This window comes from Ursus arctos, unplaced genomic scaffold, assembly GCF_023065955.2.
Source record: "Ursus arctos isolate Adak ecotype North America unplaced genomic scaffold, UrsArc2.0 scaffold_7, whole genome shotgun sequence".
NCBI classification, from domain to species: Eukaryota; Metazoa; Chordata; class Mammalia; order Carnivora; family Ursidae; genus Ursus; species Ursus arctos.
The window spans coordinates 44,251,710-44,279,231 of record NW_026623089.1 but is presented as its reverse complement, the minus strand read 5'-3'; positions in this window follow the sequence as shown (position 1 = coordinate 44,279,231).

Sequence of the window (27,522 nt, the reverse complement as noted above, 5' to 3'; positions counted from 1 at the left end):
TCTAAATCCTTTGGTTCTTCAAATACCTCTTATCTCTTGGGCACACATTTAGAAGTTTGGCAGAGAAAAGAAAGCCTGCCATGGAGTCAGAGAAGGTATCACCAATGAAGTAGGAAGAGAACCAGGCAAATATAGTGTTAGAGAAGCCATGAAAAGATGGATGGATAGACGGATGGGTGGATGGAAGGGTGGATGGGTGGGCGGGTGGGGGGGGGATGAATGGATGGCTGGAAAGAAGGGTGAATAGTGGACGGGTGGGTGGTGGATGGATGGGCAGTTCGATGGATGGGTGGATGGATGGATGGGTGGATGGATGGAGTGGTCATCTATATCAAGTGCTACTAAGAAAAAAAAAACACGAGAACAAATAGATGACCATTTGTTTTGGCAAAATATTCTTTGGTAGCCTTGATAAGAACTATTAAAGTGAAGTGGTGACTATGAAAATCCAATGAGAAGAAACTCCAAGGGCAGTATGTGCACATGGGAGTATATTCAGATTTATTGAGGAGCTTTCTGAGAGGACAAAAGGGGATTTGGAGGCTTCAGGAGGAACACACATATTCTTTCATTTCAATATGATGAAAAGTAAAGTGAGTAGGTAGATACATGAGTTGGTAGAACTGGTGTTGGAAATATAAAATCATTCTCACTTGACTCTTCTTAGTGGTGGATGCAGCCAGGTCATCAGCAGAGAGGAGACCCAGGGAGCATTTAGAGCTTTGAAGAGAGAGGATGAGGGATAGAATTGTCATCTCTGAGAATATGAAGGAGCTAACCAATTATAAAGTATCTTAGGAAAAAAGACGATAGACCTATACTTGAAGATACTTCAATGTGAAGAACAAATCAAGTCAAACAAGATAGAAAAGGGTAAGTAATGATATAAAGGGTGATATTAACTCTTGATTTCTTTTAAATGTAGGACGAAATAAAGTTATATGTTATAAGAATTACGGTTATAGAAGCTAAAACAAACCATGTCAATGTTGAATTAGTATTAAACCTAACAAAAATCAGGATACAGAGATATTCAGAGAAAAAAAGGATAAAGCAAAAACAAACTGATTTGTCTCATCATTCATAGTGAAGAGTCACTCTACACCAAGTGAGAGAGAAAAATATTATCCCTTGTAAGTATAAAGATGGACACTAGAAAAATGATAAAGGGACAAAAATAAACAAATTGAGATTTTGTATATACTTAAGATGTGTATATTTTACTTCATGTTAAGTTTTACATAAAAGAATACCATAAATAAATATTAGGCCTGTTATATGCACAAAATATGAGTATATTCCGTCTATATATTCTTAATTTATAATTCTTTGGGGAAAAAAGTAATGTGCAGGTATCCTCTGATGAGCACAGTGTCAGTGTTTGCATGATCGAATTGGTTGTGAAGCATCTAGTATAAATTCCTTGAAGTCGTTGGCATGGGGATGACATGTTCCCCTTATTCCCTTAATAGGTATGGGGTTTGTCCTATTGTTAAGTGCCTTTGACATTTAATTACAATCCCCTTGCCATATTTCAAACAATTGAACTGTTTTACTATATCCTTCTAAGTCTTCTTATTTGACTCTATTTTAGTGTATAATTATAAAAATTTGGATTGATAAATTAGTGCCCTGTTTCTTCAGTTAACACTATGTCATCAATACTTTTCTGAGTTTGTTCACAGATAGTAGTAGTACTACTCAGATACTCTTCATATGAACATAATTAGGATTCTGATTTGTGGCTATCAAAAAATGCTATGTTTCCCAACATAGAGCTTCCTTTTGTTGGCATTATTCTTTGGTTAGTTTTCTTTTTAGAAATGGGAGTACTATGCCAAATGGCGTGGATAGTGGCTTGCTTTGAATGCATTTAATCCAGCTATTTTCTGAAAGCTTTACCAGTACACCTCCATTGGCAATCTGTTGGAATCCTAGTTTCACTATATCATTATGAGCATTGGACCTCTGATCATATTTTTTGAATCAACGAGGTCTTCAGTTCTTCCTTCTCTTAATTCGTTAGCCATCCTCATTGTCTGTCATTATAAGGAATGCATTTTTCAAAGTAAGGGGTGGTATCTGATCTTAGTATCTGCAATTCTTTTTCTTGGCGTTTTGTTCTTAACCAAGGATTAAATGCCTAGCTCGCTCTCTGCTATTTATTTTTTTGAAATTTGTCCTATGATGTGCTGTCTTTTTTGGTCTGCTCAGTTTACAATGAGATTCGTGGTAATGATTTTGTGCCAGCATTCTTGCAATTATGTTCATTATCCCATGCTTGCTTAAGACTCTTACTAAAGATCAGAGAATAGAGTAAATTTACTGTTATATCACTGGAGAACACAGTTAATTTCAGGGAAAATGTAACACACTAACTATTAGAGAATGACTCACCTTCTATATTATATGTGAAGATTCCTATTATATAGGTTATATGTTTTGATATTTGTTTTTTGTCAGCATAGCCTGAACTTTCACGACAAGTAAAACTCCATTCGGATCTAGGCTCCACCACTTTCTAGCTTAGATGCATGTTTTTAAGATTCTTGAGCTGTCGTGTCAGTTAAATATGAAAAACTATGCCCATCTAATATGGTTGTTTAGAAAATCAAATGAGATTGTATACAAAGACCCAATTATAGTTGCTGGGGCACAGTAGGTCTAAATAAATATTAGTTACCTGGCTCTGTCCTCTTGATATGTGATGGACAGGGCCAATTCCTGTAGGAAGTAAGGTGAGTGCCCAAGTGGAGAGGTGCTAAGACACACCCGAATAACATCCTTCTTGTAGGTCCACTTATCTTGGCCATTTGACCGTGGAGGAGACCCCACCCTCCTTCCAGAAACAAAACTTGTATTGAGAACTCTAGGAGAGCAATTGAGTTTGACCTCAGTTTTGCAGTCTTTCTTTAAGGGGACAATGGGAATGTCAGTTAAGCATTCTAGTTCCCTTGTGGCAAAAAAAAAAAAAAAAAAAAAAAAGTTAAAAGGCTAATTACTTGACATGATAGAAAGTATGTAAGAGGACAATCAGTTAAAGAAATTCCTTTTAAGTACTTGTAAAATGTGTCTATTGGTGTATTGGGTTTTTTGTATGTGCATTATTGTTCTCTGAGTCTGTAAATTTTCTGTATTTTAATGTTAACATGTCTTAGTTATGGTAAGTTGAACAAAAGGAAAGAATTGGTACAGGTTTTCTTGAAAGTTTAATGGGAATTAGCCTACTTTGGGGGGCTAACATGTTGTGTCATCAGGAATATGGGTAATAGAGCTCTACACTTGGGTGGCAGAAAAAGTAATATTTACCTAGCTGACCCAAATAAAAAATACCTTCTTCTTCTTTTATTCAAGTCATTTTATAACACGGATAAGGTTGTTTCCTTATATGCGCGAGAAAGATATTTCCCATTTTTATAATCACAAAGGAAGATGTCTCCAAACTGGGCATCTTCGAATATCTCTTAACTTTCTTTTATGGAATGGCAAATAATTGAGAAGCAATATGTGGTAAACTCTATTGTAGTCCAGTTAGAAATTCCAGCCTCTACATTTCCTGCACCTTCTTTTTTCAATTATGACCACCCATTGTTTCATCTTTGAAACCCATTGTTTGTCTTTCAAGCCTGAACTTAAAAGAAAGCGAAAGATGATGCTATGATAAAAATTGTTTCCGAAAAAAAGTCTAGGGTGAGTTTATTTTTAGATAACATGCTGATTTATTATTCATCTGAACTTTAGTACAAATAAGTGTTTTTGTATTTAGAATTAATTCACATAGATGGGGTGCCTGGGTAGCTCAGTCTGTTAAGTGGCTGCCTTTGGCTCAGGTCATGATCCCAGGGTCCTGGGATAGAGTCCCGCATCAGGCTCCCTGCTCAGTGGGAAGTCGGCTTCTCCCTCTTCCTCTGCTTCTCCCCCCTGCTCATGCTCTCTCTCTCTCATTCTCTCTCTCACTGACTCTCTCATTTGCTCTCAAGTAAATAAATGAAATCGTAAAGAAAAGAATTAATTCACATAGAATAACTGGATAAAATAAATTAGATACAACATAAAAGCAGAAAAGAGTTGCTGAATTTCTTTATGCATCTGGAATTGGATCTCATACAAATGGTATAACCTGAGAGGAAAGGACATTTCCCTCTTTATTTTTTTAATTTAAAAAGTGTTTTTAATTAAATATATTTTTGAGCAGATTCAGGTTTATAAAAAAATTGAGTGGAAAGTACAGAAAGTTCCCATATGCTCCTTAACAATCTCCCCTATCAGTATCTTGCATTAGTATGGTACAATTTGTTACAGTTGATAACCATAATTTATTCATAATGTTCAAAGTAAACATTATTATTAACTAAAGTCCATAGTTTATATTAAGGTTCATTCTTTGTGTCATATATTCGATAGGTCTTGACAAATGTATAATGATGTGTATACAATCGTACAGAATAGTTTCCCTGCCCTAATGTCCACTGAGCTCTGCCTACTGATTTCACTCTCCCTCCCTTTGAACCCCTGGCATCCACAGTCCTTTTTACTATCTCTAAAACTTCATCTTTTCCAGAATTCCTTGCAGTTGGACTCATACGGTATACAAATTTTTAAGATTGGCTTCTTTTACTTAGTAATACACATTTAAGTTTCTTCCATGTCTTTTTATGACTCGATAGCTCATTTCTTTTTAGCACTGAATAATATCCTGTTGTATGGATGCAATATGGTTTGTTTATTCATTCACCTATTGGAGAACATCCTGGTTGCTTCTGCATTTTGTAGGTAGGAATAAAGCTGCCATAAACATTCATGTCGGGTTTCGGTGTGGGCATAGTTTCCAGCTCATTTGGGTAAGTACCGAGTGAGATTGCTGGATCACCCCGACACTAGCTGACTTCAAGACTGACTGTAAAGTTACAGTAATCAAGACAGCATGGTATTGGAGAAAGAATAGATGAATAGACCAGTGAAACAGACTTAAGAGCCCAGATGTAGACACATAAAAATATAGTCAACTTATCTTTGACGTAGGGTGAAGGCAATTCATTGGGGAAAGCATAGTCTTTTTAACAAATGTTACAGTTGTTCAACTGGACAGGTACATGCAAACTTCATTTAATTTTCTCGTGGTGCCAGTGTGAATGGTATTATGGTTTTTATTTAAAATTCCAATTATGCATTGCCGGGTAATAAGAAAGCAATTGCTATTTGTATATCATCCTTGTATCCTGCAGCCTTGTTATAATCACTTATTAGTTCCAGGAGTTTTTTGGCTGATTCTACGGAATTTTCTATATAGATAACCATGTCATTTGGAAAAAGAGACAGCTTTATTTCTTCCTTCCCAGTGTATTGACATTTTATTTATTGCATTGCATTTTATCTGATTGCATTAGCTAGGACTTCTAGCACATCACTGACTAGGAGTGGTAAAAGTAGATGTTTTTTGCTTATTCTTGATCTTAGCAGGAAAGTGTTTTGCTTCTCATTTCCTGCAGGTTTGTTTTTGTAGATGCTCTTTGCCAGTTTGAGGAAGTTCCCTCTATTCCTAGTTTGCAGGGTTTTCATCATGAATGAGTATTGGCTTTTGTCAAATGCTTTTTCTGCATCTGCCTCTAGGATCGTATAATTTTTCTTCTATACCTTGTTGGTCTGATTGATGACATTACTTAAACTTTGAATGTTGAATTACTCTTGCATACCTGTAATAAGTAAATTACGGTGTACTTTCTTTATCATTTGCCTGATCCATCATTTCCTCGGTTATCTCTATACTTTCATTCCCCGGTTCTTGAGGGGCATCAGATCTGGTTCAGTCACACCTTCAGTGTCAATTTCTAGACCACTTTCCTCACTTGATGGTTCCTCTGTCTTTATGTTTTCCTCTACATTGTTACTGTTTTCTCTTCCTTTTGAAGACCGGAAGCTCCTTCTCTTTGTAGGGTTCCCTGTTCCAGAGGCGGCAGGAGGTGGGCGCACAGCAGAGGTTGAGGCCTGATTGCAGGTGCAGGTGCTAGGTCAGCAGGACCATGTAGAACTGGCTCTTTTAATTGATATGTTTTGACCATTGATATTTTAAGTGGTTATTAACAGGATCTCTTTTTTAAGGTCAAATATTATAGATGATAGATAGATAGATAGATAGATAGATAGATAGATAGCGAGAGAGAGATAATATATACACATATTCAGCTCCAAACAGAGAGTAGAATGGCAGTTGCGAGGCTGGAGAGTGGGGGAAATGGGCAGATGTTGGTCAAAGAGTACAAAGGCTCAGTTATACAAAATGAATACATTCTGTAGATATAATGTACAGCATGGTGACTATAGTTAATAACACTGTATTCCATACTTGAAAGTTGCTGTAAGAATAGATCTGAAACCTTCTCAACAGAGACACAGGAAAAGGTAACCATGTGTACTGATGGATATGTTAATTATCTTGATTGCGGTAACCATTTCGCAATGTATACATATATCAAAGCAACCTATTGTACACCTTAAATAAACATACACAATTTTCATTTGCCAATTATGCCTCAATAAATCTGGGAAAAAATAAAGTGATTACTGAGATAGTTTGATTAATTTCTACTGTGTTTACTGATTCTCTTCCTTACCCTTGCTCTTTTTCTTTTTTCTTTTTTGTCTCTTACTCTTTTTCTGCTTGCTCTTTCACTGAGAAATATTAGTGCTCATAAATGATTTCATATTTTTTCCTCTTATCTCAGCATATCAATTATATATATTTTTTCTTCTTAAAGTGCTTGCCTTTGAGTTTGCAGTAAAGGTTTACAACTAATCCAGATCCTCTTTCAAGTAACACTACAATGCTTTCTGTAGCCATAGGCGTTAGAGGCTACAGTTTCCTCTAGTGTCCTTGATTTGTCTCCCCTGTTGTACAGGCACCTTACTGGTGGGGGATGGGGGAGGGGAAGCATTCTCTAGTCCTATGATTAGGTCTCAGTTTTTTAGTGAATCTGTGCATCTGAACTGTGAACTTTGCAAGTGAGTCTCTGTTTCTCTCCCCTCCTTTAGGCGAGACAGGAAGGCAAGAGGGAGCTGGTATTGGGTATTTCCTTTCCCCCACAAAGGTTAAGCTGGGCTGGAGTTGGGTATTTTCCTTCATCCAGGTCAATTAGGTCCTCGTAGAATGGTTTTCCTCTTAGGCATATTTCAGAATGACTTTTCCCCTCTGCCTTCTGGAAGCACCAGGGGATTTTTCTCCAGTCACTGTGAGCACCTGGTGGGGAATCCTGGAGGTAAAACTCACAAAAGGAAGGGGGTATCTGTGATTGGACCTCCCTGGTGTTTTGTTTTGTTTTTTAAGTATTTATGTGTGAGAGAGAGCTAGTGAGAAAGAGCACAAGGGAGCCCTACTTGTGGCTTGATCCCAGAACCCTGGGATCATGACCTGAGCCAAAGGCAGAGGCTTAACCAACTGAGCCACCCCGGTGCCCGCTCCCCGGTGTTTTTAATTCTCGGGCTTAGCCACACTTTGCCTCAAACAATTCATTACTTGCCATTTAAGGTTTCCTACTGTGGTCGTAGGAAACTTGATTTTAATTAATAATTTAAAACTTACATTGTTATATAATAATCCCCCCTCCTTTCTTATAATAGGATCTCATTATCGTTTTTGTCCTAAGATTTTACCATATGTTTTTTGCAAATTTACAACATTTGAAAAGGAACCCAACTCTGAAGGTATGCCAGGAAATAAGATTTGAAGAATCAAGGTGACCCATTCAAAAGCCTCTGTAATAAGCTTCATAAATTCCTTGACTTTTTATTTGCAATTATGTTATATTAAATTGGAAGAGAACGAGATGCTGTCCATGACCGAAGTCAGTGCCTCTCAAAGTGTGCCAGTGCCTGGCCCAGACTTTGATGAGCACTGATTTGGTGTGTGAGAACACAGCTCTGAGTGCTAAGACTCACTCTCCTAGGCAGCTCTGAGAGGCACACTTAGCGCTATCAGTCAAGACAACAATATATTCAGAAAGAAATGTCTATCTTTTCTGCTTTGTAACTGCAGGAGTGTTATTTTCTGTACCAGAATAATGGTGACAATCAATTGGGAAAATGACAAAACAAATTTGATTTAAACATCGAAGGGTTATATTATGCCAACGCATTGTATTTTCTGAGAAGAGCAAATTGCAAAAAAAAAAAAAAAATTTGTTCGAAAAACTCACCTGCTAACAATCAAAATCGATCAGGTAATGGGATTTCTATAAATACGCTAGACCTTACCTCAATAAAAAGCCGATGTAATTTAACTAAGTAAAAATTTAATTATTTTTTCCTCACTGTAAATTTAGAAAAAGTCAAAAGGATAAAGGCTCCCTCACAACCCTGATATACCTACAATATTAGTTTTCTGTTAATACCGTGACAAATTACCATGACCTTAGCAGCTTAAAACAAAACAGTTATCTAGTAGTTCTCTAGATCAGAAACCTGGGGAACCTTGGCTGGTTTGTCTGTTCAGAGTACTAGAAGGATAGAATCAAGGTGTCTGCTTGCCTTACCCGGAGGCTCTGGAAGTGGATCTGCTTCTAGGTGCTTTCAGGTGGTTGGTCAGATTCAGTTCATGTGGCTGTGGGGCTGAGGTGCCTGTTTCCTTGACGGCTCTCAGCAGGAGCCTCTCTCAACCCCTGGGTTCATTACCTTGTTGCCCCTTCGTCTTCAAACCAGCAAAGTGCTTCACATCTCTCTTCAGATCTCCCTCATGCTTCAATTGCTCTGACTTCTGGCATCTCTAATGCCTCTACTTTGAGAAATTTCTCTGCTTTTAGTTAATTGACTAGACTTTTAAGTGCCCACTTGGATAATCTCTTTACCTTAAGGTCCATGCATTCTATCTGCAAATTACCTTATGTCTTGTAAGCTAACATTCAGAGGCTCCAGGGTATAAGGGATGGCTGTCATTGCGGCATTCTGCTTATTATCACATGTTAATGTCCCTCAATTCTGCTATATTTAACACATTAGCATATGATTCCTGAAAAACAGAGTGCTTTGTTATTGACTTTTTCACTAAACAATGTGGGTGACATCTTTACGTATTTTGAATTAATCTGCTCAATCCTCATTCTTGGTATTTCTTTCAAACACATTGGTATGATTTGGGTTCCAAGAGTGAGGAATGCCACATAATTTCATACGCATAATAAATAAAGTGTAGAAATTCCGAATGAGTGGCCATCTTAAAACTTCCATCAGATTCAAGGTTGGTGGTACAAAGTCACTTTTACTAATTCACATTTCTTCTTGCTTTCTTGAGAGGGAAAGGGGACATGGCTTTCATTCTGGGAGTTGTGTGTGACTTTCATCTGAATGTCGTACAGGGTATACATCTTGACCAGAAAAAATTTGAGAAATTTTGCTCTGGTCTAAACAAGGGACGGATTTTTAAGACTATGTTGTATTCCATTATGAAAAAAGACAAATATTTTAACCAAATCTATATTTTTGAGGTAATTATATATTTGTATACAACTCAATAATGTTGTCCTTTTTTTTTTTAAGATTTTATTTATTTATTCGACAGAGAGAGAGACAGCCAGCGAGAGAGGGAACACAAGCAGGGGGAGTGGGAGAGGAAGAAGCAGGCTTATACCAGAGGAGCCTGATGTGGGGCTTGATCCCATAACGCCAGGATCACACCCTGAGCCGAAGGCAGACGCTTAACCGCTGTGCCACCCAGGCGCCCCTCAATAATGTTTTGAACATACATCGTTGGGTAGAAAATTACTAGGACCAAAATATGAATATTTTAATGATTCGGAATATTTATTGTCAACCGACCACCCAGAAATAATGTTCTACTTTAAATTCCCATCAGTCTTACACAACAATGTTTATTTTATTATATCATCACCAGAATAAATGGTGGATATACTTTAATTATACTGGCTGATGGTTTCTAAATTATTTTATATCTTATTATGTACCCATTTGTCAATAAGTTTTATCTGTTTTCAATGAGTTTTCATCTGGAATGGATTTGTCTTCTTTTAAAATTTTTAATATTTTCTTTCCCCCCTTTTTTAATTTAAAAAGTTACTATAAGACCATGGTTAAAAAAAATTATATACACTAAAAATTAAAATAATACTAAATGAAGACTAAACTTGCTTCTCATTCTAGACCCCAAACGAGAAGCAATTGCTACAGACAGGATCTACTGTAGGAACATACAAATATTTTTAATTTAGTGAAAAAATATGTGGCATTAATTTACCAGGAGGAACAATGCCACAGATACTGAAAATTCTCCAAATTCATATCACTGAAAATTCCCTTAGGCACAGAAGTTTAAAATAAATGTCTTTTTTTTTTCTTTTGAAAAATAACTGATGTTTAGTGAAAAATACTGTTTTATTTATATATTATTGGCATTTCCAAAGTCCCTTCAGAACTTTGTTCTTAGATATGCTATAAGATTTTTACACTGTCACATTTTTGTAATGTACACTTGAAATATGTATGCAGTGCTGATAAGCCTGCATTTCCCAGCTGGAGAGTTTGACATTGAAAATATGTACTAATGTCTAAAATATGTTTCTGACTCAAAAGGTACTGCTTAGCATTGCTGGGTGCCGCGGGATGCTTTGTGGCCATGAAGCATGAAGCATTACTAATATCTCCTAGAATATAGAATGAGTTTGTTTTCCAAAGTCACTATGATTCTAGGTCCTTCAAAAATTTCTCTATAGCTATTTAGATCACACAATTTTAGTCCAATAACTTGAAAAGTAAGATTTAACATCTAGGCTGCTGACACTCAGTAGATTAAAACCCAAACATCTCGCATCCAATGAGAGTTGACTAATCTTTAGTAATACTTCCCATCTAGTCTTCAAGAGGCTGCAATTCAGGGACTACTTTGTGAAATACTCAGAAACATTAATATGATTAATCGTTGTACAAAATGGTAAGACAGGCATTATAAAAAATATTTCTATTTTCTGTGCACGTAGTTCTTCCTGTAATGCATGTGATATTTTTTAAGAGCTCATATCTGTAAGTGGAGCAGTTCATTTATTTCGTTATATTTGCATATTCAGTCAATCATTAAGAAAATACAGAAGGGCGCCGTGATTTTATTTTAACAGCAGACTGTGTTGGGCCACTTTGTGAAACAGTTATGCTTCAAAGGAGCCCAGTTTGAAAACCTTTGTTCTAATGCAGACATGTAGAGCAGCGCTTTCCAATGAGTTTGGCATGTTTATGCTCAGTTCACTTTAATCTTGTTTATTTCACAAATTGTGGGCAGAGGAGTATAAATGCTCGAGTTTCATGCCAGTCGCCAGAATTAATTTTTACAAATTGGAAAATGTAAATAAATTGATTTTTTTAAAAGCCAAATTGAATTTAATAAGCGTTTGCTAGCTCCAATTTTGTGGCTTAGAAGAAATCATTAACAAAATAATCATTACTTACTGAGCATTAACTGTGTGCAGTTGCTGTTTTATTATGATATTTTTAACAGGTGAGGAAACCGAAATTAAGGAGAATGCCATAACTTGCATGAAGTTCAGAAGTTTATAACGGCAGAAGCCAAGATGTGAGTCTCGTTTGTATTTGGAGCTCAATCTTGATCATTATTCTATCTTCTTTAGAACCACCCACTTCCTCCCCCCTCCTTTTTATCTCCTTCCCTATCAGCAGAGATTCTCAGAATGTAATCTGCATCCGAATCTCCTTGAAGGCTTGTATATAAAATGCAGATTGTTAGACCTCACTGTCAGAGCTTTTGATTCTGTAAATGGGGATGGGTCCTGATAATTTATATTTCTAAAAAATCACAGGGGATCTTAACATGACCTCTCCAGGGACCACACTTTGAAAACCATTGCCTTTTAGTGTTTCTAACATTTATGGATAAACAGGTGGTGCCCATTGTTAGGGGTCTATTATTATTCTATACACCTGTTTTGGATAAGCTAGATTTGGAAATCTGTGAGTCCAGATGCCATTGATTTGAAGATTATGTTAAATATTCTAGTACCTTCTTAAAGCTCTCGTTAATTACCTATCACATAAAAGTCCTAATTGATTAATTTATTATTCATTACTCTAGCTGTGCAGAGCTTTTAGTCAGTCTAGACATAGTTTGTGAATTTAGAAATGCATCCCAGAGAATTCACTGATATATTATGTGCGTATAAGAAAGAAAGAAAGGAAAATGTCCTGGTGTATAGCCAAGAATATATCTAAAGTCTTCCACTACTGCCATAAGAAAAGGACTCTATTTAATTATATATACTCAATAATTACTCTGTCTTTATCTCCTTGTTGTCGATTGTATGTGTTCCTTCTTGATTACGTCACCTGCAGACTGTTCACAGCACAGAATGTCTTCAGCATTGCCCTTTTCAATTTATACTTTCCAGGCCTACCTATTTCTGCAAATAAACACTCTTGTCATGTTGTCTGAACATACCCAAATGGGGCATTTAAGACTAACCATGTGGCTTACTACAAGTCTATTTTGGGCAGAGTTTTAAATTATTTTAGTAGGAAACACTGCCATGCTTAGTAGATGCCACTAGAAGTGGTGTGTTTGTGCCAGGCCGGATCCTTCACTTCTGAGACTGATTAATCCATTGCAGGCACTAAGACTCATCGTCACAACTAAAGAAAGAAGTCGCAAAAATCTGGGGAGGGGGTGGATCTGATAAAATCTAGCCATGTAATCTCTGAAGGAGGTGATATGAAAGGGAAAGGGGTTCAGGTAAGATGTACCATTAAATAGAAAGACGAGCAAACAAAAATTAATTCCTTGATGCTGTTTGCCCAAGCTTTCCTTGCAACTATTGATGCCAGACAAAAAGGCTAGTGAGAATGCCAAGAATGTGCATGAGATACTATTTTTAAACACTAGTGTACTTCACCTCAAAGTTGCTTTTAAACAAGCCACACATATGCAACATGCACACACATTCCACATTCACACAGAGACACACACACAAACATAACTACCCGTGTGCAATCACATAGTGAAAAACTTCTCCAAGGAAATGTCCTTCAGCATGTGTTTAAAAATCCATTATAATCTTCATTATAGAAAACACCATTGCCATGGCAACTTGGAAGCCATTGGTATTCAAAATTAAAACAATCTATTTTTTGCTATCCAGGATATTGATTATTTTATTGTCCTATCACATGGATTTAATTAGATCCACTCATGTTTTTTTCTTGTTCCATGCTGAAGGAGGTAGAATTTATGATATAAACTTGAGGTACACGTACCAATATTTCAGTCATTCAGAAATAGTGTTTTTTTTTTATATTGTCCATTTGTGTGCAGTTTTTTCCTACATTTTCCCAATTGATATTAAACTCATTTGTTCACCATATAGGTTGGCTGAATGCTGCTGTGGCCAGAAGTAATAATATGAGCATATTTCCCTGCCTTCTTAACCCCAGCCTTCCATTCAAGGGACCTGACCACCAATCAAATCTCAAGACTAAACCACCTTATCCCTCACTTCTTTCTCCCAGCTCAAAGCACCACTTCCTGCAAGAAGCCCTCCCTGATAAATCATTCTACCCTTCTACAGCATGTTCTCCATCTTCTCTTACAGCATTTTGTCATACAGTATTCATTAAAAACTCTATAATGGTGTATAATGTCTGACATCAATAGATTAGATCTTTCTTGACTTTTCCTTCTATTTCCTATGGTCTTATGTCTCTCCCTCTTTCCATCAATACCTTCCAGGCATAGGGAGGAAGAACATTGATTTTCCCTGAATACCATCACAGTACCATCTATTAGGCACATATATATTTGTCTTTCTTAATCTTTGCCGAGTCAGATGAGGTATGAATTACTTTTACATTGTTTATGAAAAAGTTGAAACCTTAAGAGGCTAAGCGAATCATTTAAATTATAAAATTGAACATAAAACAAACACACATATTTCATATATATATATATATATATATATATTGTTTTATATATATATATATATTTTTTTTTTCTTTAAGTAGGCTCCACACACAGCATGGAGCTCAACATGAGGCTTGAACTCACAACCGTGAGATCAAGATCTGAGCTGAGATCAAGAGTTCGACTCTTAACCAACTGAGCCACCCAGGCACCCCAAACATAAGACATATTTCTATGGATATGTATTAAAGGATTGGGAATCCCTTATTTTTCTTTTTTTAAGATTTTATTTATTTATTTGACAGAGAGAGAGAGAGCACAAGCAGGGGGAGAGTCAGAGGGAGAAGCAGACTCCCCGCTGAGCAGTGAGCCTGACGTGGGACTCGATCTCAGGACCCTGGGATCATGATCTGAGCTGAAGGCAGACGCTTAACCAACTGAGCCACCCAGGTGCCCCCAGAATCCCTTGTTTTTCTGAGTGCCTTGGTTGAGGGCAGTCCTCTGCCAATAGAGTAAGGAGCAGAGGCTCTGCTTGTGAAAGCTTGAAGGAAGACATTGAGCGTGCGCGCACGCGCACACACACACACACGCAGAGGCAGCGAAGTTTGTACTGGAGGATGAAGCACGAAGGAGGGATGAGTCTGACAGCAGTAAATGCATGGGGAGAGAAGCAGCTCAGGATCTGTGGGGAGGCTTGCAAGGCTGGGACATAAACATCTGCTGGGGGTTAGTCAAACTGTGCCCTGTGTAATAGACTTCTTTTGGTTGCCCTCTCTATGAAATCTCCCTATGAAGTCTAAAAAGCAAACCACAAATTACTAAGAGAAATGAGATTTCTTATGAAAAAGGATGTCAAAGTGAGCTCCCCGTACTGCTTGGCAGGAGACCAAGACACGACACGGGACAGAGCTTCATAAGCATGGGCGTGTTGCATAAGCTGCGGGCTGCTTGGCCTGGAAATCACGGTTTCTTCCTCTGCATCCTGCAAGGGTTTCCTCAGGTCTTCCATTGTGCTTGGGGAGTTTGTAGATGCAGGGAGCTAAGGCACATCTGTCTACACTGGGCAAATGTGTCTAATGTGCTGTGAGGTTGCTTAATTCCGATGATTTGCTGCTTCTAATAAAGTATTCAACTAAAATAAAATATTGCTGGGCGAGAGAAGACGATTTCTCAGGATTCTCATGGGAACCTGTGTCCTGGCAACGAAGTCCACCTGTGATCCGTGTCTCCTGCCCATTGGGGCTGTTGGGGCTTCTGTGGGTATGTGGCTGTCTCAGTGCTTTAGACAGATTTCCTCCAAATTGCTGCATTTTCTCTAACAGGCCACAACATTATTGCGATTAATTTGACTATAATTGAGTTTTATTACAAGAGTGACATTTGTCTTAGACTTTGGCAGGAAGCTTGCCTCTTTGTCCTCATCATCTCTAGCCAGCCAGCAAGAACTGTGGTGCCAGACATTGCACAGATGACAATCAGCCTAACCAGATTGAACGTGTGTGTGTGTATACAGGGACTGTGGCAGGAAAGTGATGGAGAAAGAGGGAAGGAAGAGAAAGAGGCCTTTATGCACAAAGTGGATCCAGTGGTCATTTAGAAATAGTCGAGAGGTAACAACCCTAAGTTGGGCAAAGTAGTAGTGTGGCTTGATGATTGCCAGATAGTTTCTATTTACTGGTTTAGGAAGGAATATGCCTACATCACCTTGGACCTGTTTCACACTGTTTATCCTGAGATAAACCAATTAAATGTTTAAAAACAAAATATGGTGATACCTCACTGATATGTCAATATATACATTTTTCAGCTTGAATATGTATGTTATCACCAAACATAGCAGGAAAATGAGCAAAAGGAATGCATACGCCACCCACAGAGGAAAAAATACAAATAAAAATCAAATATGTGAATAATTTCAATGCCAAATTGTAGGGAAATGGTGAAATAAGTGAAACCATATTTATATTGTAAAATGTTGATTATTCATGAAACTGACATTTTCAGAGAATTTTAGTGTCATATGATTAGAACTTAATATTGAGTATAAAAAGCATGATATTGAATGATACAATGCCAGTTTTGCGCCCCCAGTAAAGTGTAGTAAGAATTTTCACATACATGATTGAAGTCTCTGTGGAATGGTGCACAATTGTAACCATGTCTTTCTCTGGAAAGAAATTTTTATATTCTCCTTTAACTTTATTTTGCTATCATTTCCAAATGTGTGCTTAGTTTCTAAATTTTAACCATAATAAAGTACAATCATTTATAAGCAGAAAAAACGTTGTATTAAAAATCCTAGTGCAAATCAAAGAATAAGTGAAGTTTTTGGCATTAATATCAAGGAGGCACATTTTTCCCCCCTGTAATCTACAGTGTTGGGCCAAATTATCATTGGTATTCTTTCCACTTAGATTTTATTATGACTTCAATATTTAGGAACCCCACAAATGTAAATGAGAGGAAATGGACCTTTATATGGAAGGGAAAGAAAATGTAGAGTAGAATATTTTAAAATTGTCTGATCTAGAAATTTTGAGATCCTGAGTCTTTGTGTGAATTGTTAAGGGGCAGAGGTACTTTAGATCCTAGCTGTTCTTTGAAAGGGGTGGGGTGAGTGGAGCCTGTAATACCAGTGAGCATCGAGACCTGAAAAGCAGGAGAGGTAAGTATGTGGCTTGACAGACTCTGAAATATATATGTTCTGCAGCAAGATTTCTCCTGGTCTTTGTATTCCTAGGGACCATGGAAACTACCGAGGAGCAGGGATTGGGATCTGTGCATGTAAAATGGAGCTCCCCTGGAGCTTTAAAAAGAAAAAATACTAAGGAAAAATGTGAAATTCCTCCATGTACCATACTGCCATATGCTCAAGGACTTCCTAATTGGTCTCCCTGTGATCACTTGCCCTTCCTTGGATAAACCCCCAAAAGTCATATGTTGAAGTCCTAACCCCCAGTACCTCAGAATGTGCCTGTGTTTGGAGATAAGGTCATTGAAGAGGTAATTAAGTTAAAGTGAGGTGGACCCTACTCCAACATGACTGGTGCCCTTATATAGGAAGAGACTCAGGGGCGCCTGGGGGGCTCAGTTGGTTAAGCATCTGCCTTTGGCTCAGGTCATGATCTCAGGGTCCTGGGATTGAGCCCCAAATCTGGCTCTCTGCTCAGCAGGGAGTCTGCTTCTCTTCTCCCCCCACCCCACCTCCAGCTCATGCTTTATATATTTCTCCCTCTCTCAAATAAATAAATCTTAAAAAAAGAGAAGAGATTGAGACATAGACACATGCAGAGGCAAGCACATGTGAGGACAGGGAGAAGTCACCATATGCAAGCCATGGAGAGAGGCCTCAGAAGAAACCAACCCTGCTAATGTCTTGATCTCGGGCTTCTGGCCTCCAGGACTAGGACAGCATACATTTCTGTTGTCTGAGTCCCCTAATCTGTGGTAGTCTGCTGTGGCAACCCTAGAAAACTAACCCAACTACCAAGTTATCCTACTCACCACTGCCTTCTAAGGAAAAGAAACGCTACAGAAACCTTGGTAAGGGCCTTTGACTTGTCTTTTCTGTAGGTGAATAATAATCCTATATGTGCTTCTTATAGTCAGCGTGATCAAGGGCAGTCCATATATACTATGAAGCGGGGATTCTTAATTTCATTTTAGAGCAGCTGAGCTTAATGACATTGCCCAGTGTCACAGAGCAGTAGGGCCTAATGTCAAGATGGCAACTCCATTTCAGTTATTATTATTGTACATATTGTATATTGTATTGTATATGTAAGGTAGATCTTGAAAGACCTGGAACTTAAAGGATTGCTTCTTCAAAGTTTCTCTGTTGCCCTAGTTGAAGACTTATTGGCTGACATAAAGTCAGACCTGCTGGCTGAAGGATGGTGGTGACAAACGGGTCACGGGGCCCTTCTCATCTGTTTCCCAACAAAACTCAGTGTGGGGACCTTGGAGACCAGCAGTCCCAGAGAAAACTCCAGCTCTGACAACTGACCTGCTCTGTTATTGACACAATTTCTCCAAACCTCGGTTTCCCCCCTTAAAACAAGGTTAATAACTATTTTATGGAGGTGTGACGAGTGAATGGCTGGCTGTATATAAATAGAATGGCTGAGGCAGATGAATCGTACTCGTTGGGGATTAGTATCATCTGAGATTACACATGGTTATTCTCCCAGAAGACAGAGAGCCCACTAAAAAGCCATTAGCACTTTCTCACTGACTGTAAAATAAAATTGATCCAATTAACTTACAGGAGTTTAGACTGGGATGAGGTAATAAAAATCTCCTTTCGTCGTCATGAAAAACCTAAGATGAAGCTGTGCTTCCTAACCCCCTTTCAGACAGGACGGAAAGGAAGCTTAGTTAATCCCCAAGGTTGCAAGGCTACTAAGCAGTAGTAACGGTGCAAGCTCAGGCATGTCTGACACCAGCATCCACATTTTTCACAGCTACTGCAGCCAAAGACCGACTCAGCTCTGTCAGTTCCCAGTGTGTCTGTATGTCTGTCTTGTTTTCTCACAGTGGGAGCCATGGGTCGGTAAAACAGAACCCAAGTGTTCACCATAGTTTACCATGTTCCGTGTTTCCTACTGCAAAGCCACATGTCACTCTCAGGATGTGAGAGGGGACATAGAATTTTCCAGTTCCTTTCCCCATCTGGGTCGGCAGATGGCCAAAAAATGGCCGTGACTGAGAAACTGCTAAACACATTTAACATCCTTTCAGAGATTATTCTGTAAGGGCGTAGAACTCTATGTTGTCTCTGGCATTTACTTTTACTGAAATACAGTTTTGCATTGAAAAAGCCAGTAAGGACCTGAAGGCTTAGCTGTGTTATTTGTCATAAAGGTAGTAATATTTGTATACAGTAATGATTCTTCTTCTTTGGAAGTAAATTTTTCTTGAGACAAGACATTTAATTCTTCTGAAAATCACAACATGGCCCTTGGTGGGGTGGGGATGGGGGTGGAATGGTGTTAATATCTTAGTATTTGGGGAAACGATACAGAGAGAGTGTTTATAGTGGATTTGATAAACATCTTTTACCCAAGACAGATACTATGTTCATACCATTAACTCCACCCCCTTTCCTATTGTTGCTTGAAACCTAACATGAGAGATTATGCATGTGCTATGTTTCTAATCCATTATCTCTGCCAGGACTTTCTTTAATTTTTGGGATTTACAATTTTATTTGACTAAGAACAGTGATTCACCCAGGTGATCACTAACCATAATGATTAACATTAGCTGAATTCCAAACATTTTATTGTCTCTCTCTATGCTCCTTGAGCAGGTAGAGAAAGGACATGAAAAGTTGATATTTATAGGAGCCGTACTTCTAAAATTTGGGACTAGAGCTTAAACATTCTGGAACTCTGTTGTTAACACTGGACTGCCCGAACTTTCCCTCAGCTCCAGGCTCCTTCTAGAACTTCATGAACGGTCTGTGTTTCTTTGTGCCATTACCCTTGGCAACCCCTCCCAAATCTGCTTGGTCTGTCTTTCCTCCAGTGTGGACTCAGCCAGATTCGTTCTCCTCCTGGTTTCCAGGAGTTTCAGAATTTTACTTTCTTCTCTTCATTCATTTTTCCCACATACAATACTTCAGCATCCTCTGTGCCAGGCATCATGTTAGGTGTTGGGGATGGATACTGGCCTCAACAAAATAGACATGGGCCCAGCTTTGTTGGAGTTCTCAACCAGATCATAGCACATAGTGTGACAGAACAGCCCTAGCATTGTTTACAAAGGAGGAGGGAAAGTGGAAGAGGCAGACATTTCCAAGGTAAAACATTTTCTTTCCAAAATAGGCAAAAGCCTTTGAAAATAATTATGGAAATTACTTTTAAGCATATAATCTCTGCCCAGTGTTTTGGGATATACCTTCAGCGTACGCACAGGATAGAAGTCTCCGCTCCTGCCAAACAGCTCGTACAATGGTCCTGTCCTGGTCTACTGCATTCACTTCCTACATAATTATATGTGATCTTGTTTTCAGAGACAGGTATGATAGATAGGGAAGGGACCCAGAAAGCTTCATGTAGCCACACCAAAGCGTCCCCCCTACCACTTGGCCTCTCTCTGACTATGCTGTCTTAGAAAGCACTGAACTGTATCATGGGCTTTGAGACAGAAATAGCTGGCGTTTACTTCTAACTTCACCACCTCAGTTAACATCTCCATGCTTTAATTTCGTCGTATGGAATCTATAGGTGAATAAGTAACACACCTTGATAGCATTATTGTAAAATTTAAATGAGGTAATAAGTGAAAAAAATCCTCCAGCACTTAATATGTGTGAGTATTATTTTTTCACTTAGTCTGACTTTGGAAAAAGTCCACTCTAGGCATTTTATTCAAAACAACCACAAGAAAATCACCGGTTTTCCTAAATTTCTTATTTTCTTGAATTGCTGTGGACCTGATGTTGGAAGCCATAAGATTTATATTAGAAAGAGAAACTCTTTTGCTCTATTTCATCCTCATTAAGACCATATTTTCCCTCCCTTACTTTTTAAAAAAATCCTTAACTGTTCTCATGTTTCCCTGGAGGAAAATCTGATGATTCCCATCTTTAATCGTGAGCAATTAAGTCACAGTAAAATATGTCTATACCTCAGGAATGCATAGTAACTTTATACTCTGCCTAACACATGTGAGAACATGTTTCATTATAAAATATTTACCAATTAAAGATGTGTTGAATCATTAAAAAAAAATCCTATGTTTTTAACAACTTTTTATTCCAAGGAATTATAAACCTATATTTGCTATTATTTCTACTGTCAAATACACATACACACATACATGTATATATACAAATAGATAGTGTTAATACAAGTTTAATTTTAAAATAACCATAATGTACCAGGCGGACATTTAAAAAACATTTTTATAAGCAATAAATGTTAATAGAATGCTTAATAAATTCGTAGAATATTAGATCCAACTTAGTACTTGGGAACCGCAAACCCCTCATTAAATTCAAGAAAGGCCAATATCTATAATATGTACATTTGCTAATGAATTTTTTGAACCTGAATACATTACCAAGGAATTCCTAGATCAGTGAGTTTCCAAGGGTCTTAAAGATCTTTCTCCCTCTGGGTAGCCCAGAAGCGATGCTGCCTCTGTGAGTGCTTGCAACACACTCTGGATAGTGTGCCTGTTGCTTCGGGGCATTGGCTCCCTCGAATCCTCCAACAACCCCATTTCAAAAGTGTTAATAGACCCACTTAAGGATAAGGAGCGCATGGCTCTCAAGGCTTAACTTCGCCTCTTATTACTACTGAGTGGTGGAAAGGAGGCTTGTATGGTATGTGAACCTAACCCAGGCACATTTCTATTTGCCATACTTCTTTCGATTGAAAAAAAAAAAAAAAGATTTATCCCAAATCCTGAATAACCATTTGAAACAAAGAGCAATGTCTTTATTGTCCAGAATTCAATTAAATATATAAATAACTGTCCTATGCCAGGTTGGTTTATGTGAGTGTCTAACTGATATGACTTCTGTAGGAATGCAGAAAGATGGGTGTTTAAACATATTTTTGTAAAATATGGTATTGCATTCTTGGAAGCCAGCGTTTAGTCTAAGGTCATCCTTAATGCCAGACCCAGCTTTTGCTTGGGCACTTTAGAGACTGAGAATTTCAGCCTCCATCCTTGTTTTCCATCTGTCCGGTCTTTGCAAAGCAGAACAGATGAAAATGGAAGAGTTCTGAGCCATTCAATTAGATTTCATGCACCACTGACCCAGTCATTTCTCCTCAGTCTGAGCTGGTGGTAGTTGTGCAGCATGTCTGAAAGCATTTCCAAATTAAAGAGGGAGACATACTGAATGTTGGTTAATGGGGTCACAATGTGTATAAATGCTGAAATGTGTCATCACTGTAGCGCAGCTATGATGCAAAAGGGGACAGTTTCCTTATTGTGCTATGTTTGGGCCTAGAAGATAAGAAGGAGAAAGTATTAGATGTCAAACATGCATTTGGAAATTATGGGCTTCCTGATACATGATAAACACCATTGCGAGGCTCATTGGATTGGACTCTACATTCTGCCATGTGCAGGGCTTCCTATGCCATCTTGGTAATAGAGCCGAATCTGTGATAATCCGTGTAGGTGGGCCACTGGCATTACTAAGGCTGATGGGACCTATATTCAAGGACCCTCATCATCACCAATTCACTCAGCCTCACCGTCAGTGGTTGGCTGACTGGAATTGTGCGGTGAATCAGCTATTTGAAAAGGAGATCCTTGCATGTTGCAGAGGACCCATCAAATTTGTCAATTGATTAGAGATTTTTATGGGCTTTGGTAGTTTTCCTTTTGGGGTTATTCAATCTATGAAGGCATGAAAGTGAAAAGGGAGCAAAATGCACCTGTGGGGAATCTACCCACTGTGTGGATCATAGGAATGATGGAAATCTGTGTGTGTCCTAGGGAAGGGTAGAGCCCAGGAAAGGCTTCCCTAGTGACCATGAAGGAAGTTCTGAAACTGATCAATGGTCTGAACTTCTACAATCATCCATAGACTCCATCATTCCCATAGTGTGCAGAAGGCAAGAATAAGGAAACATCCCTATGCACATGTGTCATTTAGTAAACTTTTTGGGCTATAAATATCAATTGAGTAAAAAGCATTAACTTAAAAGTCATAGATTATAAGATTTGTAGGATATATTAGAAATACTTTCGTCTGACCCTTACTTCCATCCAATGCTTGAGTTACCTCTCCACCCCACCTCCCACAAAGAATTATATCTAAATCCATTAATTTCCAGGACATTGGATTTGATATCCTTCAGTTGACTTGGCACCATCCAATTCCTGACTCGTGGCAGTCCATAGCAGAAGCCTGCCCATTCCCATCCCTTGAGCCCTCTTTTCTGCCAGGTTCCTCCAAGACTGGGAAGTCCTCCTCTATCAGACTCAAAGTTGACCTGTTGACGTCAGCCATCCTAGCTCCCCAGCATGTCCCCGTACTGTTCAGACCTGCTCCTTTCCATACATCTACTTTGATTATCAGCTGCCTTGAGGAAGACAGAAGACTATTCTTGATTGGTTTTAATCATATTGCTATTCATTAGAGGTTAAATAACTCTACAGTGGGTTTAGTATAAAAGGGCTGCTTCTGACAAAAGTCCTTTTTGACTCTGCCATCAGAGCTGGGCTTTGCCTCCATCAGTGTACTTCCAGCCAGGGTGACCCTCCTGCACACACTCAAAGCAGTCGGCAAGGCGTGGAGGCTGAAAATGCCTGTTCTCCATTTAAATCACTTTAAGCAAAATACCGGTTATTTGAGCATATCTTTTGCATCCTCCATGCCCAGTAGTAATTTTGCAAAATTACTGGGAATCTATTTCAGGGCAAACTTGGCATTTAAATTAGGTGGTTGTAATTAGCATCTTGACTGCATGCAGTCAACAGTGTGAAAGGATGGACAGGGGAAAAATTACATTGCCTCATTTTTGCTGTAGAAAAAATAAAATGAATAAAAAAGTAATACACTGAAAAAAAAACACAATTTGAAGCAAGATGAACAATTTTTTGGGATAAATACTCCATACTGAAAGCATCTTTTTAAGTCTCTTTACCAGAACATTCACAAAATTTACCTTTCTTCTCCAGAGAGGCCCGCAGACAGTGCCTGCTCTGACAGTTACTCTCACACAAGGGCCAAGTGAATGCTCACACTCATCCCTTCCTCCACCACTATTGTTAAGTTTCACCCACCACTCAAACCTTGACTCAACACTCACATCTAGGTCATCTAAGGATAATCATAGCCCACACAGGATGGGGTCCCTGTTGACTTCTCCTCACCTCTTTAGTGATGCCACTGCCCAGAGCTCAGATTGGCTGTTGACTTTATTGCAAGGAAAAAAAAAAAAGTGATTGTACATCCATACTCTTCAAACTCACGTGTAACATTATTGAGTTCTATGCACACTTCTGGGCAGCACTCAGAATTGATGACACAGTGCAGAAAAGGGGCTGGAAGCTGTGTCATTTGAAGGGACGGTTAAAGGAAATGAGAGCACAAATGAGTCTTGGAGACATTATTTACCACTACATTCAATGATTTGGACAGATCCATTTATGGAAGGAGGATTAGACTTATTTCGTGCAGGAGAAACAAGAGAAAGATAGATTTAGCCAGATACTAAGAATAAAAAATGGTCACGTAGTGTGCTGGAATCCTATTTAGAACATTGGCTTCTGAGCTGGGATCCTGGTCCTGCTGCTGTCTTCCTAGGAGATTTAGCTGCTTAGCCTCTCTGAAATTCACTCCCTCAAATGTTAAATGAGGACAATAATGTCTCTCTTTTAGATTTGGTAAGAATAAAAATACTGAAAGATAAAGCATTTAGCATGCATACTAACATTAGAGAGGAACGCTCAAGGGATTCTTACAGGCTGTGCAGACTTTTTCTGGGAATGTCAAATGCGAACTCAAAAGGACAATAAACCTATAAAATGGCTTCCCACATTTGAACTTTATGAAAAATGAAAATATCTACTATTCTCCCCATAGACCATTAAGGGATTCACATGATTACAATGAATTGAGTATGTTTTCTCAGTCCAGATTGTAGGAAATTGGAGATGAAAATGTAACAATAAAGTGAGTAATGCCTGCATTTTAATGTTAACTTCTGGAAACAATTACTTAACTCGTATGAATGGTTACAGTCTGCAAAGATGTAGACACCAGTCTGGTCAGTGAGAAAGAAACAGGGTTGTAAAAGTAATTTCTTAAATGAAACATTTCACCAGTGAGCAGAAGATATAGGAGGAACTGAAGTCTTTAGGTTTGTCTACAAATAGAACTTTCCAAGCAAGCTGCCCACAGTGGGCATTCCCAAGAGGTAATGAGCTTCCTACTGTTGAGGAAGGCTGGAGTTCATTAGTTGAGCAATCCCTGGGTGAGGATTTTACAAAGAGCAACCCCGTTCAGACTGAGGAATTTAACTACAAGTGGATTATAAAAGTTCCTCTCTACCATGATTCCATTCATTGTATCATAGGACTTTAAAGCTGGGAGAAGCAGAGATGTATCTGTGACTAATCACATTGAAAATTGAGTGAATGCTCAAAGATAAGCTTGACAATGGGGACAGAAAACAGAACTAAACAATTTTATCAAGAACGGCTTTGCCTCCTGGGTAGTCTCAACCTAATTTTCTCTCTTGAGCAGTGAAGAGAAAAGAGGTGAAGGGTTTGTAAGCAGAAGTCCCTATTGAGGAAGCGCTTTGTTATGGTTCTGGGGAAATGACACGAGAGGCAACCCGCAGAACAGCAGCTACAGCTTACCCTCTTCACCAGCAATAAATAAGGGCAGGGGGCTGCCAGCAACCAAACCACAGTCCAGGCAGGGAGTGTGGCATTGATGCTCCTGGGAGTAAAAGCCAATACAAGAAAAAGACTTGAATTCTGAAATTAATTCGGAATAAGAATAAATAAGAAAGTGAGAGGGGCAAGAGAGCAAAAAAAAAAAAAAAAAAAAGAGAGAGAGAGAGAAAAGAAAAGAAAAAAGAAAAATAGATGAAGAGGTGATTGTAATTATAAGGAATAGTAGCAATTTGAAAACCTTTTCAACATAAGGATGCATAGCCAGACTCCTCTGGGCAAGATGAGACAAAGTGGAAGGCTTTCACATTGCTCTGTTTTTCTTTTCTTAATAAAAATATGGGGATAACTCATGAGGACACTTGGATCATCAAGAAAAGTAGAAAAATGATATGTCAGTTAGAGTTACATCACCCAAGCAGAACAACTGTTCACATTTGGGCTATTTCCTCCCACCATTTATTTTCAAAGAAGGAATTTTAGTTGAAAATAATTTTAAGGGTCAATTTCATATTTAATTGTCACATGAACCCAAAATATTTCTCTTGATTATTATAAGCCCTTTAAAAATACAATTTTAGTACCTATGTACCATTCCTTCACTAGATACACATTAATTATTTTCTCATCTTCCTGTTGACAATGAGGTTTGCTTCCCTATGCTTATTATTTAAAAAAAACCTAAAAACTACATCTTTGTTCACAAAGCACTTTTTTTTCCTATTCTTTAAGTTATACTACTAGTCATGGAAATATTGGGTATGACTATAAACAGGGTTTTGATGTACAATGTTACAATGGTTTTCCAATTGCATTCAGATAAGCAAATACAGTGCGTGACTTTTTAGCACCTCTCCGAGGCCGGATTTTGGTAGTTACTATAACCTTCCCTTCAGGATAAATTCTGGGGATCAGTCATTCATCTGTCTCTCGAGAAAGAGAACATATAGCACTTTGCAGAAAGCTGCTAATTAATCCTCCTGACTCCCGAGTGAGAGAGGGCCGTATAAATGTCTCCACCGCAGCATTGACTAAGAAATGTCGTTAATCAATGTGACAGACACCAAGTCAAATTCCACAGATGCAGGAGAGCTCTCCTGCTAGATAACTGTGATTCCTTCTAAATACGGTCCAGCTGGCTCCTAGGGTTTCCTGGAAGGTTCTGGGTTGCTGCATCTGCCACTGCCAATGTCTTATTTGTGAGCGCATGAGAACACTTCGTCCTAGTTCAGGGTTCCACTTCCAGCCCTGTGTGTTCTCCATGCATAAACCTTTTTGTGCATGAGTCCTCCCCAGTTTCAAAGTAATGATGGGATTTACATCATCTTTGAGATGTGTAAAAAATGGCGCCTAATTTCCCTTCAGCTTTTGATCCCCTTTGACCGTGGGTCTCACCAGATGCTTGTTCTTTAGTCTTTCTGGAGAGTATGATTCACAGCTGATGCGGATTTCCACACTGGCTCAGAGTTTCATAGCTTCGTAAGACAGCATAGTTCCATGCAGCCCTGACAGTGCTCAGGGTTTTGTTTTGTTTCGTTGTTATGGGTTTGTTTGTTTGTTTGTTTTACTTGTGCTTTGGAAATAATTTCAAACTTACTGAAAAGGTGCAAAAATAAAAGCATTTCAAAGATCCCTCATATACTCTTGTTCAGACTCAGCTAACATCTTACCCCATTTACTTTATCATTTGCCATCTATCAATCAATCTCTATTCAATATATAACTTTTCATCCAGTCCTCCAGTGATCATTGACTCCTAAATATTTCAATGTGTGTTTCCTCTCATGTGCTATTCGTGTGCGTAGTGAAGCTCCAAGTTAAAAACCAAAGGAACGTACGTGGATGAAAAGCGGCCTCTGGGCTTATGGTATACACTGAAGCTAGTGACTCAGGGAGATGGAAGTAGACTTTGCCCACATTTAGTTAGAGAAGACATGCAGAGGCTTTCTTAGAGGCACCTGCTCTTACCTGAAGAAGTCAGAGATTTTATCCCTCCATGTGCCTCCTTTTGTCTGAAGTACTCTTTTCAATTTCTAGTCCTCCTTAATATCCCACTTTCTCTTACTGAAAACACTCATGTTTCAAGGATCAGTTCAAATATCCCATCTTTGTGACTTTCTCTGAACTTTTTCCTGGCCAAAAAAAAAAAAAAATTCTTTATAATGACTCATATATTGCTGTTTTCCCCTGTGTGCTCCTTTGGGCCAGGTGGTGAGTTTCTCAAAAAGAGAGAGCCTGTGTTGTATTTT